We start from the raw sequence: 19,708 nt of genomic DNA, 5'->3' as shown, positions 1-19,708 counted from the left end.
CAAGCTTACTCATCTCACAGATTTGCTAATCTGACAGAAGACTGCTGCTTTTAAAATTCAACATCTAAACATTCAGGCGGAGTTCTAAGTACTGTATTTCACTATATAACCTCAGTTTACTGTTATGAATAAATATAAAATACAAAACTCTGGTGGGTGTAACAATATGTCCGCTTGCCCCCTTCTCACTGTATCCTTACTGTGGAGGAGTGCAGGGTGTAGCAAGATGATAGCGACGAAACGTCACTTCCGTTACACATACTGAAGGGTTACCCAATCGGACAGAACAACGGCTTCTGGATCTGGATGAGTGGCGACATCACCCTGTTCAGAGCCAGTGCAGCACCCACAAGACTAAAGGACTATTTGATGCTTGACCTTAACTGACTAAATGTGAGTTGATCTTACATTCTCGATTTAAATAAATTTTAAATGGTCTACACTTAGAGACGCCTTTGCATTTCTTCTCTTTTTACATGATTCCTGGAGATTGCTTCTGCTCCTTCAAGAGGCTTGCCCTAAGCTACTGACCAATATAGCTCCAACTACCCTGGTCTTGGATGAACTAGTTTTTTTCAGCTGTACAGTTCATCTTATGGTATTTCACCATGTCATTGACTATATAGATGGTAAAACAATCCTCATTTCTGATTGGTGTAGGTGGGAGGAAAAGCACAGAAAAGATAAGTGAGTGTGAAGTTTCTAGTCTGGAGACAGGAGAGGGAAGGCGGAGATGATCGGTGGAGTGTAAAGTCAAGTACTTGGATGAAGTCTGGCGTCCATTGAAAGCTCTTCAATGTAACACAAGTGATTTTTGCCAGACACGGGAGTGAATTGTAATAGCATCTAGTGAGTTTGTTTCTTAAGGGAAAATAAAAAGAATTACAGCGCTCACAAAATAAATGAACATGTGACAACGTCCATATGAATTGTGCTCCAAATGATGAAGTACAATCATGCTCCGAACTTCTAGGTGCACCACACACCCCTCCTGTGTCCCCACTCACCGAAAATAATGGACTACTAGCCTTTCAGTCCAGGAGTTAATCAGGCTTGATCTTTGGCCATAAATGGCATATCCTTGAAGGATCAGCCAAAAACCTTCCCACTTGTGATGATCATAAGGTTAATATGGCACCAAAAAATAAACGAAAGGCTAATAGCGAAGTACTGTTAAAAACCGCTTTATTGCGCAAAATGGATAGGTACTTACAGACTAGCAGAATTAAATTCGCATGAGGTATTGCAGTGAAAAACAGACAGGAAACGCTGCATCCAGCATGCATTCCACCAAAACCGGAAGTGACGTCGTTTGTACTTGAAAACCTGAAATGACGTTGACGCGTTTCGCCCTCCCACAAGGCGTCATCATGGACTTAATTTCCAGTACTCAGAGTCCTGTTTAAATAAAAGAGAGGAGTCTCCTCCCTCCTGTATAAGTAGTTGCAGTACCACATGCCACCTGAATATCATGATGGCCATTATACGCCACCTGAATATCATGACGCCCATGATATCGGTTGGACAAAATGTGTCTCACAATTGTGTAGCGGCCATTGTTCAGGTTGGAAAAAAGTGTAAAAAACTAATTTCATTAATAAAATGAAATACAAACAGTCCAAAGGACGTCAATCCCTTACAATCTTATATTACTAAATAAAAGATGCTCTAAATTACAAAACATGAATAATGTCTCCTAGAAACCTTAAAAAATGTTCAATATTAAGACTATACCAATACCTTCCTATTGCATTTATTCAGACAAAAACAAATGGAAAAATATATATATATAGAAAAAATTTAAAAAAGAAAAGAAAAAAATAAGAAGAAATAAATAAAAAATAAAATAAGAAATAAAAAATAAAAAAATAAAATATAAAAATTAAAAAAAAACAACATGAAAAATAGATTTAAATAAATATAAAAAAAATTGTGTTTTATCCCCAGCATGCATGTTTCTTCAACAAACACTGTTCCTTCGGCAGTGTCCACATTGGTACACTGCATGCCAGTGTCACAGTTCTTTCCACACTAACCACAGTAGACTTTTTTTGAACTTTTCCCCAAATATTCTAAACTTCTTGGACCTTGTAATAATCAAAGATAATCAGCAATTATTCACTAAAACCTATTTCAAAGAAGTGGACAGAAATGGCTACATTCCTTTGGGAAGTTGCCATCACCCAAGATGGTTGAGTGCAATTCCCAAAAGCCAACTGTTGAAAGTTAGACGCAACTGCGTCAGGAAAGAAGATTATAATAAGCAGGCTGATATATTATTGGATAGGTTTCAGGAAATGGGCTATAGTTCAAAGGATGTAACTAAAACTAAAACTCTAGTTGGTGAAATGAGGAGAGAAGATCTGTTCAAGAGAAAAGATGTAAAAAAGAAGGACTATGGTGTTGCTTTTATGACCAATTTTACTCGCCAACACAAACAGATGGAGAGGATCATTCACAATCATTGCTTCTGTTATTAAAATATGCTGACCTAAAGAAAATTTTGCCATAAAGACCACAGTTTATGTACACTAAGCACCCCACTTTACTTCTTAAACTAGCATCCAATGTATTAGATCCACCCAAGAAGGTTTGCACCTTCTTGGTCCAAGTGGGTTTCTACAGTTGCGGGAGATGTGTGATGTGTAGGACTTCCAGACATAGGGTCAGGAAGACCACACATTTCACATCCAACACATCAAGTTAGTCTTACAAAATTAAGAAGTTTATTAGTTGTGAGACAACGCATGTCACCTACCTATTGACCTGTCCATGAGGGTTACAGTACGTAGGTAGAACCACTAGGAAGTTGGGAGTTTGTCTTCATGAGCATGTGAATAGGAATAGGAAGGGATACAGGCAACATATTCAACATGCCATAACTTAATATTTAATACTGCAGCCAATTCAAGTAATTTTATTTGTATGATTTTTACAGTGAAAATTAAACCTGAAATGCCATCGTACTTCACTGTGTTTGAAGTAAGTAGCTTTTAAACGTTAGCCTATAATAAAGAATAGAATAAATGATGTATTATTTTTTTTTAATAACCTTGCTAGAAGAACAATATACTTGAGGCAGTAAATCTGAGGTTTTATAGCCTGGCCATAATAAATGAAGTAAATCACTGACTTTTTGCCTACATATGCTTCAATTTTCCCAAGGTATAAAATACAGGTTTAAGTCTTCTTGGTATCTTCTTCAGCAATAATGTAGGATTTTATGCCACAGAAACCAGCATATGGGAAGAGTAAAAATTTTATGTGCTACCATCTAGATGCTTTGCAATCTAGGTTAAGCCACATTTCATGTTTTGCCTTTTCATTCAGAAGCTGATAAATAAGCATGTTGTCATTTTGGTTTTTATTGCTGCTTTGGGGCTTATAGATTTATTACTAGATGCATCCAAGCGGTCTGGCAAATCTGGCAAAAAGAAGCAGGTCTGGTGTTAAAGTATAAGTTCACCTTTTAAAAAAGATACTAAATGCACAAAATACTGTCACACAGAGGCAATGGATCACCGAGCAGCTACAGGAGCAGGAACATGTTACATGTTCCACCCTAAAAACAGGTGTACCATGTAACATATTATCGAAGGTGAACTTATCCTTTAATCTACTTAATCTAATCGTAGCGCACCCCTGAACTCTGCACACTGTACATAGCGCACCCCTGAACTCTGCAATCTGTACATAGCGCACCCCTGAACTCTGCACTTTGTAGCGCACCGCTGAACTCTGCACTCTGTACGTAGCGCACAGCTGAACTCTACACTTTATACGTAGCGCACCGCTAAACTCTGCACTCTGTACGTAGCGCACCGCTGAACTCTGCACTCTGTACGTAGCGCACCGCTGAACTCTGCACTCTGTACGTAGCGCACCACTGAATTCTGCACTCTGTATGTAGCGCACCCATGAACTCTGCACTCTGTATGTAGCGGACCCCTGAACTCTGCACTATATACGTAGCGCACCCCTTAACTCTGCACTCTGTATGTAGCGCACCCCTGAACTCTGCACTCTGTATGTAGCGCACCCCTGAACTCTGCACTCTGTACATAGTGCACCCCTGAACGCTGCACTTAGCACATCCCTGAACTCAGCACATAATGCACTCCTGGTATTTATTATTACCTTAAGATCCTCCCACTTTTAGTGCAATTTTAGTGCAAATTTTCCCACCGTTATATGCGGTTCGATGGGGGGGTTGGTGTGGTGTGTTGGTGAGTTCCCGCACCTGTTTTCTAAGAAAAAAAACCCTTCATAAATTTATATAGTCTTATATATACAACTGGCCTTTTAAGTAAACCATAATGCTGATGCGGCCCACAATGAAATTAGGTTTGACACCTCTGGTCTATCAATATCTTACACCTAAACCTCAATATTTTAAACAGTAGAACTACCTCCTTAGCTTTATTACTTTTTGAATTCATAATTTAGGAAATGGGTTGGAATGCTTTATGTGAACGTTCAACATTTTAATCTGCTTGCCTTCTGCAAGTCCCCTTTGCAAATGTGACTGTGGCTCTGATCTTTTTACCCACACCCTAATCTACCTAGTTGTAAGCTAAGTCTACTGTTCTGTAGGGAAACTGTATCCACTCAGCTGACAAAATCAAACATGACCCATAAAAATACAATACTAGAGATGGGCGAATCTGCCTGGGTTTGATTTGCCAAGGGGTTGGCGAATCTGCTTTGTAAATTCTCATTATATTTAGGGGTAATAGGAAAACTACTGTAAAAAAAAGCACGGGAAGCTGGGCACTGCCATAGGGGACATGTACTAATGCAAAAAAAAAAGAAAAAGAACAACCAGCAGTGGTAATGTGTGGGTGTGCTATGGTACCTCTAAAAAAACTGCTAGCACTGAGTGCAGCAACAATAAAATATATACTTTGCAGTCACAAACTCTGTTTTGTTGCAGGAGGATCCCTTTGGCCCCCAACAATTATACTAAACTTCTGACACCGGCACAGACTGATAGAGGGCTGAGCAGAGCAGATTGTAACCATTAAAGCTGTTACCTCTGGAGTAAGAATCTGCTTGCACCTGGGTGCCGCTCACTGCTCTTGCTGTCTTTGAGTGTGGGAACTTCTGGCTGTGTTTTTTCATCATTGTAGATTTGTTGCCACTTCATTGCAGAGGTAAAACAATTTGGTTTGCTGTTCTTTAACCAGTTAACCTCCAGGAGGTTTTACCCCCTTCATGACCAGACTATTTTTTGCTCTTCAGCACTGTGCTATTTTAATTGGCAATTGTGTGGTCACGCAACACTGTACGCAAATGAAATTTATGCTGCGGTCACTACCTAAAGGTAGGTGATCTAGAAGTGTTTTAGTGACAGAATGCAGCTTCAGGCAAATTTAGCCAGGCCTGTGTTTCTATTCCAGGCCTGGTTGTTTTGATCTGGGAGTGGGAGTGTTAGTATAGTGAGGGGTGTGACCACCTGCACTCTGGCTCAGAGATCCTCTCCTGCTTTCAGTGGAATTGTTCTGGAAGGGAGGTTTGACTTGAGACCTGAGCGGCAGGCAGCTCATGTGGGGGGCTCTGACCAATCATTAATTTGCATTGGCAAGGGGCAGGCCTCCTATATAAGTTGGGGTCACATGCTTCCGGAGAAAGGTGTAGCACAAGAAATACAGCATGGCGTGCTGAGGTGCTATACCGGACATCCCCATGCGGGGATGTGCCGTGTGCGCGGAGGAGGGATGGAGGAGCCGCAGGGGAAGGAGCTAAAGTGGAGGATCTTCATCTCCATGGAGTGATGGAGTGCATCAGGTTTCTGTGGTCGGGGAACACAGTACTTGATTGTAAAGAGGATCAAGTGGAGGAAGTAGGACTAAAGCGGCGGAAGTGAACCAGCTTATCGGATTCCTGTGACCGGGGAACACGGGACTTTGATATAAGGAGAAGGTCAGTGTAACGTTTGAAGAAGTAGAAGTGCTGGAGAGAGTAGTCTAACAAACTGTGTGACTGTGGAACACAGTATGGACAATAATGGACGGGCTGGAGCAATAGTCAGTCATTTATTATGTGTTGAATTCACATTTCCATAACTTCCAAAGACCAAAGGGTGTTAGTATGCAGGTCATGAAAAAGGTGGTGCAGGCCTTCGACCTTAAAAAATTAATACCCCAAAGGAAGCATATCAAGTTGGGCAGAGGAACTATTCAGAGTAGTAAATCTTCAGCCAGATTGATAACAGAAGAAGCAATAGTCTGCAGTGAGAACCAATACAAGGGAATTATTCAGAGTGATTCGTCTAGTTAACTGAAAGTAATAGTCTGCAGTAAGGACTGGACTATGGAAATCCATCATTAAGGCCAAGGCCATGGCTGATAACCTATCCTTCTGAACTCTTCGTGGGCATCTCATAAATCCCTGATATCTCTCAAAGTTTCATCCCACCAATAAAAGCAAAGAAAAAGGAGTAATTAACTGTTGTTGTTTGTCTAAGGACTGAAAAAGGGATGGGAGCAGGGTGAACGGCAGATTGTACAACAAATTCAGCAGCTCCTACGGGAGTAGTGCGCTACATTTATATAATTTTTTTTTCACACAAATAGAGCTTTCTTTTAATGGTACTTGATCACCACTGGGTTTTTAGTTTTTGCTATATAAAAAAGACTGAAAATTAAAAAAAAAAACTATATTTTCTACTTTCTGTTATAAAACATATCCAATAAAATCAAACCTCTTCATAAATTTAGGGCAAAATGTATTCTGCTGCATTTCTTTGGCAAAAAAATCCCAACAAGTGTATATTAATTGGTTTGCGTTAAAATTATAGTGTCTACGGACTATGGTACATATATTTGAAAATTATCATTCCTGATGTACTGAAGGCCTATCTCATTTAATGTGGCTCTTAAAATGCCAGGATAGCATAAATACCCCCCAGATTACCAATTTTGTACTATAGACAGTCCAAGGTATTTAATAAGAGGCATGGAGAGTTATTTGAAGTTGTATTTTTTTTTTACACTGTGGTTGCTGTTACAGTGATGAACACTGTAACAACAATCATTTGAACTGTCATGAATGGGTTTTTATTTATGACAGCTTGCTTTCTGTTGGCTACAGCTAATCACATGGTACAGGGTGCTGTGATTGCCTAGGTACCATGTGATAGCTGTGAGTCACTACAGAAAGCACAGCTGTTTTGAATGAAACTCATTCATAACAGCTGCGTATACATTGTGATCATGTGGTCGCATTGCTCAAAAGTGGCCAGGGACTGGGAACCGTAATCCGCTGTGTATGTGTGAAGCAACTGAGATTGCCCATGCTGGAGGTTAGCATTGCTGCCCCTGACATTTGCTGGGGGTTATCGTTGCTGGCCCTGACGTTTTCTGGGGGGTATTGCTTGGAGTTATCATAGCTGGCCCTGATGTCTACTTAAAGGGGACCTGTCATTTCCATTATGCTACCACATAGATGGCTATCAGCCCTCTATGTGACAGCAATACATTAAACTGAAAAAAATTAAAATGAAAGTTTATTCAAATCATTAGAAAAAAAGCCCCCCCCCCCCCAACATACAAGCATGCTGGGTCCACCTACATATGAAAAACAAAGATTGCGATACACATATTAAGTATCCCTTCAAACACAGGGGTGAGCTAATATCACATGCCATTGACAAATTGTAGCAAAAGATGTAACTAATCTTTAGGCCTAAAATGTGCATTTTATAACGCTTAGGGGTAACCCTTGTGGTTGAACATGGTGTTACAGAACAGTACAATTTTCACACATGGTCACATTGACAGAGTACACTGACAGCACATATTTGGCTGTGGAAATCTGTTTTTTTTTTTTAATAGCTTGACTTACATACAGCAGCAACACCCTAATCTGATTCAATTTAGAGAACTCTCTACAGGGAGGGATTTGGATGGAGAGATCAGTACTGGGGGGATTTGTAATGGAAGGAAGGGTACATTTTCTTAGTTATTCGGTGTACACTGGCCTGTTCATTACATATTACTGTTATCTATGAGGATGAGGTTTGCGGTGAATCTGAGTGATTTAAGATAAGGTGTTTCAGGTGCACACCGTTCTAGCTTTTTTTTTTCTTTCAAACACTGTAGCTATATGCTGCAAACAAAAGGCACCATCGAGAACAGGTGGTTAGTAACAAAAGATTGCTGCTCTTTGAGCATCCCAAACTTAAAAAAGGGTATCATCAACATGAAATAAAAAAAAGAAAAAAGGAAAAGAAAATTGTAAAACCTCAAAATACCACCCCTGAGACCAAAGCTGACTTTTTTTAAGGGAAACTTTGCTGCAAAAAAGCATTTCACCTAAAAAAAAAAAGCCCTACCAAAATAAAATAAAAAGCAATAAACCCAAAAATAATTGAACCCAATGCCCCCCCCCCCCCCCCAAAAAAAAAATACCAACCCTGTAAACAAAATTCCTTGCAGCAAAAAGAAATAAAAATGGTATGGACACAACAACAGCTAAAAGTGACTGCTGATCTCAAATCAACCACAAAATGAAAACACAAAAACAAATGAAAGACTAAAATAGGTCGAGTCTGTCTAGTTTGCTAGCTTTGCTTATGCTTTCCATCTAACAACTTCCAACACAGTGATGCCATGGCTGCTCTGTGGACCCAGTTTAAAAGTGAGAGGACTAGGTTATGCAAAAGCCCTGATATTGGCCCTTCTATGCCAGCTGGCCATTATAGTTTAAAAAAAAATTATCCTGGGCAAATGCACATAAATTTACCAGGAATGTGAATCTCAAACCTGCAGGAATGCCAAATCTGGCAAACACCAGCAAGTCTGGCGTCCCTGAGAGTATCTTTAAACTGCTCAGCTTCAATCAGCCGTACTTTAACAAAGCAACAAAAATCACCAACGTCTATCAATATCGCACACCTAAACCTCAATATTTTAAGCAGTAGAACCACCTCCTTAGCGTTGTTATGTTTTTGAATTTATCGTTTAGGATATAGATTGGAATAGTTTTTTTGTGAAAGGTCTGCATTTTATTCTGCTTGCTTACTGCAAGTCCCTGTGCAACTGTGGCTGTGGCTCTGATCTACTTTAACCACACCCTAATCGACCCAGTTGAAATCCAAGTCTGTCTACTGTTCTGTAGGGAAACTGTATCCACCCAGCTGGTTGAAGGAAAAAATTGATCCATCTTTGGGCTGCCTTAGCATTTAATCTCAGCATAATGCTGTGAAGCAGGTGAGGAGTGTAAGGATTCTTCTCTGTCTGAAAAAAGCATCCCTCAATATGGAGTAGGCTTGTGGATCTCATCTCCCTGCATCTAAGGTAAATGGGCTTGGTTATCATGGGGAGTGGGATCATTAGAAATAGGTCATGAAAAAAAAATGTATTAAATACAATGATCTATTGATTGATTTTTTTTTCTTAATCTCCAGCTTATTGTAATTTTAAAATCTTTCATATATTTATCAGCCAGTTCAGATTCAAGTCAGAATTTTGATCAATAATGCAAAATTTGTGTTTTAATAAAAGTAACCGGTAATGACAACCTTTATGATTTTTTTTACTGTAAAACACTTATATTGCATTATGATTACTGTATATGTTCATTTTTATAACATGTGTTTGCACAGTATTTTAATTGGCAACACCTACTTTTTGCCATGGCATGCTTTGTTGCATGATCTAGCTGCAGCGTAATTATCTTTATGTTTCGCAACATCATCAGAAATACGCCAACAAAACAGTCTGGAGTATTCCCATTGAGGATACTGTAACCCTTGATTTACAGTCAGATGTTCTTATGTCCCAAGATCTTCTTTCCGTTTGTAGTCCGTAAAGTAAACAGTACTGTAGACTACAGTGAAAGTAAAAGCGTGACAATGACCAGCTGCCAACAGCTGAAAAATTGAGGCATGGAATTAGAAACCAAAGTTAAATGCTAAAGCCCGAGGCTCTTGGAAGCACGGTCTAGAGGGATACAGTGGTTTTAAAGTTCTAAATGAAAAGATTGGACTATCTCTTTGAACATGGGATCATTGACCTCAACTGCCTGAGGTTCCTTACCACTTTGGCTGTAATCAGCTAAAATGCAGTTTGTGCTATGTTTCAAACTTTACAACTGGTAAATACTGACTTTGGATACTTGTAAGAGAAACCTATGACTTTTTTTTTTTTTTTTTTGCTATAGTGGTCTTTTGAATCCAAACCACTGCTGCGTCTTATCATTATGGTAATATTTTAAAATGACAAAAGAAGTATCAGAACGATCATTACTTTTTAAACAAACCTGTGATTTTGTTGAATCCATTAAACAGAACACTTCGATAATGGTACGTTATTTTTAATACGAGTATATATATTTAGCAATATGGTGTGAGCTTACTTTTTTGGTGCTTAGCTTGAATATATTTTGAAAAGAAAGGTCAATCAAGAAAAGAAGCCTTTAGATGTGGAATCTGCACAGGACAAATTAAGCCTCTTCACCATCCCAAAGACAAGCACCTTCAAAAAAAAAAAAGAAGAAAGTTCTTACGTTAGATTTGATTAATATCTTAGCATGCCCCTGTGTGAACTTCTGTACTTTATTATCCTCTTGTTAAAATTTCATGTTATAATATCATGAGATATTCTTTAGCACACACTGCTTTCGGGCTAGCATTTGGGGATCATTTTTAATGCCTCGGAAATGTTAACAGCTATGCTGCTATTAATTTATTTTATTGGGCACTACATTACAAATTTTTGTGCACTCATTTACTAACTAGCATTTGAAGCCTTAGTTAGTGCCGATATTTGTGCCTCTTCTGCAGAAGCCTTTTTGAATTTTCAGAGACTGTCACTTACAAATTAGTGCCTGTTACTTAGAAATGGGTTTTCTGAATTCATGTTGTAATAAACCCAGTGAATGGGAGCCATCATTTTAACAAATGTAAACGGATAGAGCAATTATATGAATAAGCAGTAACCAACTGCAACTAATCAGAAATCATCTTTAAAGTGACAATAAAGTCATGTTTTTTTATAAAACAGACTTTAATATAATAATCAAACACGTCACCGTTTTTCTAGGTAAATATATTTCTAAAGGTGCTATTGGCATGAACGAAGCGATTTAACACTTGTTGGTAAAAACCCATGCAATCCATACATACAAAGAAACTAAAACAAATAAGTTCAGAAATTAAGTCAGGTAATTGGCTGGACAATTCTAGCAGCATTGTTTTCTTTCTTTGAAACCATTTGAGAGTTTCCTTGGCTTTGTGTTTGGGATTATTGTCTTGCTGAAATGTTCACCCTCATTACATCTTCATCATCCTGGTAGATGGCAGCAGATTTTTATCAAGAATGTCTTGGTACATTTTTCCGATCATCCTTCTTTCATCCTCCCTTCAATGACAATGAAGTTTGCGAGTACCGTATGCTGAAAAACAGCCCCACACCATGATGTTCCCACCTCCAAACTTCACTGTTGGTATGGTGTTTTTGGGGTAATGTGCAGGGCCATTTGACCTAGTAAAGACAAATCCACTCTGCACTACAAGTGCACTTGAAAGTGCAATCGCTGTAGATCTGAGGGGAAGCTCTGAAATGAGGGGAAGCTCTGCAGATTTTATCATCCAATTATGTGCAATCAAAAATGCTGTTTTTTATTTATTCCTTGCATGCCCCCCTCAGATCTACAGCGACTGCAATTCCAAGTGCACTTGCACTTGTAGTGCAAAGTGGATTTGCCTTTAGTAAATAACCCCCATGGGGTGTATTATGGCTTCCAAAGAGTTCAACTTTAGTCTCATGCGACCATACTATATTCTCCCAGTATTTCACAGGCTTGAACTGTATTTTATTTTAAATTGAGAGGGGAATGGTTAGTTCCCTTGTCTGATTTTACTGTTGTCCCCCCTTGTTAGGGTTATTCTCACTTCCTTTTCGAAATAAAAGGAAACATCCTTTAAAAGCAGGGTAAATGCAACAATTGTCACCAGAACACCCATTTCCACTGGGTGATCCCCGTTCACCTCTTCTTGTGATAACAACCTCTTGTGATGACAGCTGTTACATTCTTGACAATCTAAGTCACTGTCCCAGAAACGTATGTATATCAGAAAAGAGAGCGAAAAGTCTGAAGTTATCTGCTTAATTATTCTGGGTCAGTGACACGGTGGGTAAGCACAAGAGCCAGGAAACTCATATTTTTAAAAGAAGAAAAGGTTAGCAGTCTCCAATTTTTTTCTCATGACAAGTTTCTTTGAAGTATCACAACCTTAAAATAAAATGATTATTGGTCTAATTTCCTTGGATCTCCATCAAAGTGTTTGTGTACAAGATGCTGATTCTTTTCCACTGTTTAACACTATTTTCCAGACCACTGAACTGTCTGACCCACACCTGAACTATGTACCTCTAACAAATGTGCATACATTTCACTAAGAGTTATACTGTATATAGTGTATATAGTGTTTCTGTAATATCTTTACCTTACTAATTGAAAAGCCCTTACATCTTACAGTCGCTTTTCCATACTTTAACATACAGCTAAATAAGCTGATAACATACACACATGGGAGTTGTACTATCTCCAAAAAGACTTACAGTCTGTCCATCCAGTTTTGAGATTTACAAAGCTCTGCCACACAAGCAATTCTGTCTGACAGAGCAGGAGGCCTGATCTTTTTTTGCTGCAGTTAAAAAAACAGATTGCAGGTCTTGTCCCTCCCCCAGCATGTGACTGGACAGTGAAAAGAGAAGAAGCAGATTGGGGAAGATTTACTAAAATTGGAGAGTGCAGCTCTGCAAAGAAAACAATCAGCTCCCAGGTTTTATTGTCACAGCTCAATTGAACAAGCTGAAGTTAGAGGCTGATTGGCTGCCATGCACAGCTGCACCAGATTCTGAGTTCTCCAGTTTTAGTAACTCTCCTTATTCAATCAGAGGCTAATACTAAGCCTAAGCATTCGTGCAATAAATAAATAAACAGAATTTATGTATTCCTTTATCCACGCTAAATAGCATGGATGGAGGAACCTCCTCTGATGGCTGCTGTATTCAGACAACCACTGCTCTTAGTGACTATCCAAATGCACAAACAGTGACTGCATCTGATTAGCTGCAATCTGTTCAACCAAGAATTTTTCACCTGACTCCTTCAATTTTAAGATCAAAGTTAGGGCTAGGCCTTTTGGCCAAGTCCGTGGCAATTTTTGTTACCAGGCCACTAGCCAGTGCGCCATGCATGGCCACTTATTTTATTTATTTTTCTCCTCATGTTTTGTGAACTTTCACTTATGTGTGTGTTTTTTTTCTCACTAAATGAAGGGTGTGAGTCCTCAGGTTTGCCCTGACATCTAGGGGAGGATGTGTGGCCATCAAGTTCCTTCCTCCCCCAATCCTGGGGGGGTCGCTCTTCAGAAGAGCCCCTCTACCTAGTACTCAGTGGTTGGCTTCGGCTCACCAAGAGGAGAGGAGTTCGCCAGGCCTTCTGGCTAGGTGGACAATGTCGTACCCTATGTCCCTGTCAGAAGCCTTGTGCCCCGGGGGATCAGGGAGAGGTCCTACCCCTTCTGCGGGTGGACAAAGCACACCCTTAAGGGCACTTTTCAGGCCTCATGTACTCTGCTGCTGGTAAACGGACGTTCAGAGGCAGTTGGCTGCTTTTTTCAGCTGCCCCTGAACTCATCCAATGCTATCCTATGTGTACATTTACAGAGGTTCGTTTAATGTCGTTTTTAGGCAGTTGCGTTTAGAGGCCTTTTTTTGGAAAGCAAAAAAATGAGTTCAGACGCTAAGTTTAGAGGCATTTCAAGCTCCAAATGCTTCTAAATGCGGCTACATGCGGCTAAACACAGTAACTCGCGTTTCGTATACAGGCATTTTTCGTTTTTGCCTATTTTGAAGAAAAAAAAATTGTGCTGTGTCTTGCCAGCATTTGTCAAATCTGGATACTTACACTGCTTGCAATAAAAATACCTATAATGACATATTAATGAATACAGAACTGCATTCATTTGTGCCTTTGGTATCTGCCTGGAACACAGTTTTAAATGTGCACAAAAGTGAAGTCAATTTTTTACCTCCACAGAGCAAAGATTTAAAAAAATCTGTTTAGCTTTTGCTTCCAAAGGGGTATTACTCCTAAAGTGTTCTATCTCAGTTTTAAGTGTTATTTTAGCACGCTCAATGCACTTGGTACTGAACGCAAATGACTCCTGAGGTTACAGTAATGTTTGTTTCCATCTAGAAGTTCTAATAATTTACAGTAGAAGTAAGCTAAGGAAGAAGGAAGTTACAGTGCCTTAAAAAAGTATTTATAACCCTTGAAATTTTCCACATTTTGTCATGTTACAATCAAAAACGTAAATGTATTTTATTTGAATTGTATGTGATAGACCAATGGTTTTCACATTTTTTTTCAAATAAATATCTGAAAAGTGTGGCGTGCATTTGTATTCAGCCCCCCTGAGTCAATACTTTCTAGAACCACCTTTCGCTGCAATTACAGCTGCAAGTCTTTTTGGTGATGTCTCTACCAGCTTTGCACATCTAGAGAGTGACATTTTTGCCCATTCTTCTTTGCAAAAATAGCAAAAAAAGTATTGACTCAGGGGGGTTGAATAAAAAAATAATTTTCCTTCAACTTAACAATTATGTGTCACTTTGTGTTGGTTGATCACATCAAATCCCAATAAAATACATTGAAGTTTTTGGTTGTAACATGACAAAATGTGAAAAATTTCAAGGGGTATGAATATTTTTTCAAAGCACTGTACCTAATTTCTGTAAACTGTATAAATACTAAACAGGGTGAATAGAAACTGGAGATAAAGTAGCTCCACGGCACCACGTCCCAGTAATAATAACATCCATAGAAAGAAGGCCAAGGGATTTTTAAGGTGCCAAAAACACATATAGAGGTTAAACAACTTCCACTTATTAATACACAAAAAGATAATATAATCAATTATTTGAGCACAGTACAGGTTCCAAACATGATGTATTATTTTACAGATTGTGGAAAGTTACTCTCTACATTTTTTGCCCACTGTTTTTTTTTTTTTCAGGAGAAAATATGTAGCTGCATAGAACACCATACAAACAAAACAATAATATTCAAACAAACATAATCAACAAGGTACACATATGCATTAGTACAGACCACTGTAACACCACCGTATCCTTAACTATCACTCACCTTGCTCCTCCTCAGAAGATAAGGAGCCATGCCCTATCCGTGGTTACAACATATACAGTATGTCTTCCCATGTGGTGCCCAGCAATGGTGCCACAGGAGGGACAGAAAGACCCAGCTGTCATAGAAAACAAAAAACACTATCTATACAGAAAAATATACGTTATTAACAGCTTGCATATATATACATGTAGCAATAACTCTCGGCGGAGCTGCTGGTTTAAGCGGGCCTGTTATCTTCACTCTGCTTCCCTCTGTTTCACCGGCACCGGGTCTAGGGTTCCGTTGAGTTTACCTCTGGACGACACACGCACCAACACTGGAGTACGTTTTCAATGCTTTATTAAACACCTGACTTAGGAAATAGCAGGAAAAAGGCAGAAAGGAAACTGCAGAAGAAACTCAAACATCTTCTTGTAGGGTTCTTTTGATAAATGTCCTGGTGGAATTCAGATATTGTATGGAATGCGCTCCCCTCATGGGACACACTCTTTGCTCGTCTGGATAGGCCTCTCTCACTAGACTAGCAGCCAGTACGCAGCATGAATCAAAGTCTCTGCCACAGACTTGCTTGGGGAACAAAACCCGTACGATCCTCTGCCACAGGATGTATCAGATTTTTTCTGTAATGAATGTCAGTCACAGTGCCTGAACCTTTAAGCCAACCCGGCAACACTATGCTGTATAGTTACTTTTGGATACGTCCTCCAACCAAGTCACCAGGCCCCTCTATAGACCAGCACACTGCGTGATCCCTCCAAGAGGGGTCCTCCCCTGGGATCTCCTCAGTTGTCCACCTTCGTTACACAGGACCGACAGCTCAGGACTATTCCTCGGCCGCGGTTGTACCCCCAAGATAAGCCTTTGGACCCACCCCTGCGCTGTAGTATCGTAGGCCTCCGGGACGGAGGACCACGAAGTAGCTCCTTAATGCATACCTGTCGGCCAGGAGGGCCAGCAGGTGGCTGTAAAACGAACCCCAAAATGTCCCATAAATACCCTCGCCCAGAATGCAACTCGGAGAACCACCTCCACCGAGTTGTCTCCGGGACAGAAGAGCATCCATGCGCTTCAACACGTTGCCCTTCCAACACTAACCAGTGATAACAGCGACACCCACTGGTCAGCACGGAAACACACACAACGTCAGCCAAGCTGGAACAGAGGCAAACTTAACCTTCCTAACAAACAATTTACTAAATTTACCTAACATGCGGTAGATTGCAAATCTACCAGCGCTACATACATATATTTTTTGGATAGAAAGTGATGGGAGGAAAACATTTTGGCTTTAGATTCTTTAGAGCTCAGGAAGATACAAAAGAAAAATGATAATGCAGCTCTTTAAACATTAAAACAAATTAGAGTATCAGAGAGGTGAGATCATCACTGTGCTGCTTCTCAATTTACTGTCCAGTAAAAGACTGAGATGGGCCCAGTATGGATGACCTGGGCTCACAGAAAGTGGGTTGAATGATGCTGGCCAACAGACTGAGCCCATTTAGTGGAAGAAAAAAATCCTGCAGGGCAAATCTCTGATTTCAAGGTGAATTGTAAAATAAAATCTTATCTTTTAATGGGCTATTAATTTTCATCTTGTTATTTTTGGCTGGAGTTGCTTTAGTATAAAGATGAATTAAGGTAAACCCACATAACACCTAAAAAGTTAGCATTTTTTTCCTATGGAATAGGTTTTTTATTTGTTTTTCCTTTGCCAGCTTAAGAATTCACCTGGCCCTTAATCCTGCTGATCAGTTTGAGACAAAGCTTAATTTTAACATAACTCAGGGCATTTGCAAGTTCATGGCATCATTGATGAAATATTTTCTGACAGTTTCCTTTTAAAGCTGATTTTATTGTCTGGGTGCCAATGTTGATACATGAGTTTTAAAAACCCTTGTGCTACTTTAATTAGATACCTCTATAAAATGCCTACAAAAAAGCCTGTTTGTACAGAAGATGAACATCCCCGCAAAAAAATAAAATAAAAAATAATAAATTCCTGCATGGCTTCCAAACAGAAACACTTTTGTTCTAAATAAGCTGCTATTATTAATATTCAATTCATGAACTTATCAATCTTTCATTCTGGAAAGTCATATGCTGTTGCCTTAAGCCATGTAGCTTTCGCATCTAGAACAAGAAACTGAAAGACATAACAAGATATCCTTGTTATAAACTTAAGAAGCCTTGTCCTCTTCTAATAACATGAACCCCAAACCATTCACCATAGTAGATTAAGGCTTGTTTCATAGCTTAGATGTACATTCTTGAATGTGTATGGATTGAATCTTACGCTGGCCTTATATTTTGCAATATACCGTATTTATCGGCGTATAACACGCACATTCATTTTAAGAGGGAAGTTTCAGGAAAAAAAACTACATTTTAAATAAGAAACTTTGAAGCAAAATAAGGGTCAGTGACCATCTGCAGCCTGACCATTGCCATCAATGCAGCCTGATCAATGCCCATCTGCAGCCTCACAAGTGCCATCAATGCAGCCTCACCATTGCCATCAATGGAGCAGCATCAATGGAGCAGCCTCACCATTGCCATCAATGCAGTAGCCTCACCATTGCCATCAATGCAGCAGCCTCACCATTGCCATCAGTGCAGCCTGATCGAACAGAACAGTGGTCCAATGGCGGCCCAGGAGACAGGGCTTCCTATTACAGTGGCCGCCAAGTAAACAGGAGATTCTCACTGAATGTAATCTGATGGCGCTCATCCCGGCCCACTCCCTGTCCTCTCTGAGGCAGCTAAAATTGAAGTATTGGCGTATAACACGCACACGCTATTTGCACCCGATTTTTATTGTGAAAAAGTGAGTGTTATACGCCAATAAATACAGTAATTCTACAATTACTATAAAATCTCCCTTGGATTTATCAACTGTTTAGTGTGAGGGCTTGCCTAAATAATGCATTTAACTTTACTTTAACTTTAAACTCCAATTAATGTATACCTTAACTCTATATATTCAGGCTCTCATAGCATAGCTGTTAGCTAAGCTATATGAATATTGCATAATCAGGATGTAATGAGAGTGCCCAGCTTTAAGGGCTCATTCATAATTGCTCAAAATACTGACGCTTATCAAATGCCCCTATAGCATTAATGCACATTAATAGGTGCGGTTATATATTACAAGGGAAGAGGAATATGGGACTTTAAATGAATCAGTGGACTGGTAAGGCCATGCGCTGCCATCCCTATCAATATGGTACAAAAAGGCTCCATTCTAAACACTTTTCACCATTTCCTTTTAGACACTCCAATTGGGTGCTTCACATACCATCCCCCATTGCCCCATGGATGTGCCTAGACCCACAGCACAGGGGATCCTGTGTATTGTTGGGCGCTTTCATTGGACATGCCCCCACCACAGCTTCCGACCTTGATGTCTGTGGGTGATCCGCGATTCCTAGCATTAAACCACCAGCACAATATTTTCTGCAAAGTAACGTGGTAAGGGGGGCTCCCCCTCTCCCATATTGGTATATGACAGAATATTTAGACCCATTTTATATTTTTTGTTTTTTTATTTTTTATTATAAATCTACCACGTGCCTGCTCCTGACAAGTGGTTATACACCATGAAACGCGTAGAGCCAATATATGCCGTGTATTGTACCAATCATGTGGCCAGTTGAATTTTTATACAATCATGTTTATTTATATCTACCTTAACTGGGAATATCAAGGTCATGGGCCATGCAGGCAATACCTGTAATTATGTTTGTATATATATATATATATATATATATATATATATATATATATATATATATATATATATCAATTTTGGTGGATTCTGGTGATTTATTATGTTATGCAATTGATATCCATATTATTATCATGGTTACTATGTGGGATTCATTTCCCTACTTTCCTATATATATATTATGTGTATATATCAGTGTTTTGTATCAATAAATATTTTTCTACATGTCCACCTAATTACTCAGTAGCTGTTGCATGTTTCATTTAAAGTCCCATCCTTTTGCCCTCCTTTTTGTACAATAGGTGTGGTTGATAAGCATTTAATGAGCATCAAAAACGCTCCCCCAAACGCCCTGTGCACATTTGCGTTACGGTTGACAATCGATTTTGGCTTGTAAAAACTGCACCAAAAATGCCTACAATAGCTGGCCGTTAGACCCTTCACACTGCGGGCATTTTTCAGGCACTACAGTGCTAAAAATAGCGCCTGCATAGCGCCTGAAAAAAGCGGCTTCATTCACTCCAGTGTGAAAGCCCTCTGGCTTTTACACTGGAGCAGTGCGCTGGCAGGGCGTCACAAAAAGTCCTGCCAGCAGCTTCTTTGGAGCAGTGAAGGAGCGGTGAACTCACCGCTCCTCCTCTGCTGCTCCCCATTGAAATCAACGGGGCAGCACTGCAATACCACCGGCAAAATTCCGCTCTGGCGGAGTTTTGTGGGCGGATCTAACCCCTTTTCGGCAGCTAGTGGGGGGTTAAAACCGCCCCGCTAGCGGCTGAATAGCGCCACTAAAACAACGGTAAAGCCCTGCTAAAAATAGCACCA

The 19,708-nt window shown here is 39.7% G+C and overlaps 1 protein-coding gene and 1 long non-coding RNA gene across 3 annotated transcripts in view; one reads left to right on the top strand and one right to left on the bottom strand.

Moving 5' to 3' along the window:
• The window catches only part of TMEM150C (transmembrane protein 150C), a 312,476-nt gene that overhangs the window by 128,893 nt on the left and 163,875 nt on the right, over window positions 1-19,708 (bottom strand). Inside the window, exon 3 of one of the 2 annotated variants that reach the window (XM_073597863.1) lies at window positions 10,360-10,478. The exons of the other annotated variant lie outside the window; for it this stretch is intronic. The gene's annotated coding sequence lies outside the window, so the exon portion shown is untranslated. The remainder of the gene's footprint in view (window positions 1-10,359; window positions 10,479-19,708) is intronic. 2 annotated transcript variants of the gene reach the window in all.
• The window catches only part of LOC141107097 (uncharacterized), a 37,695-nt gene continuing 25,924 nt past the window's right edge, over window positions 7,938-19,708 (top strand). The window contains exon 1 of the long non-coding RNA XR_012235785.1: window positions 7,938-9,299. This is a non-coding gene — a long non-coding RNA (uncharacterized lncRNA). The remainder of the gene's footprint in view (window positions 9,300-19,708) is intronic.

Source organism: Aquarana catesbeiana, linkage group LG01, assembly GCF_042186555.1.
Source record: "Aquarana catesbeiana isolate 2022-GZ linkage group LG01, ASM4218655v1, whole genome shotgun sequence".
NCBI classification, from domain to species: Eukaryota; Metazoa; Chordata; class Amphibia; order Anura; family Ranidae; genus Aquarana; species Aquarana catesbeiana.
This window is presented reverse-complemented; position numbering and strand designations above follow the sequence as displayed.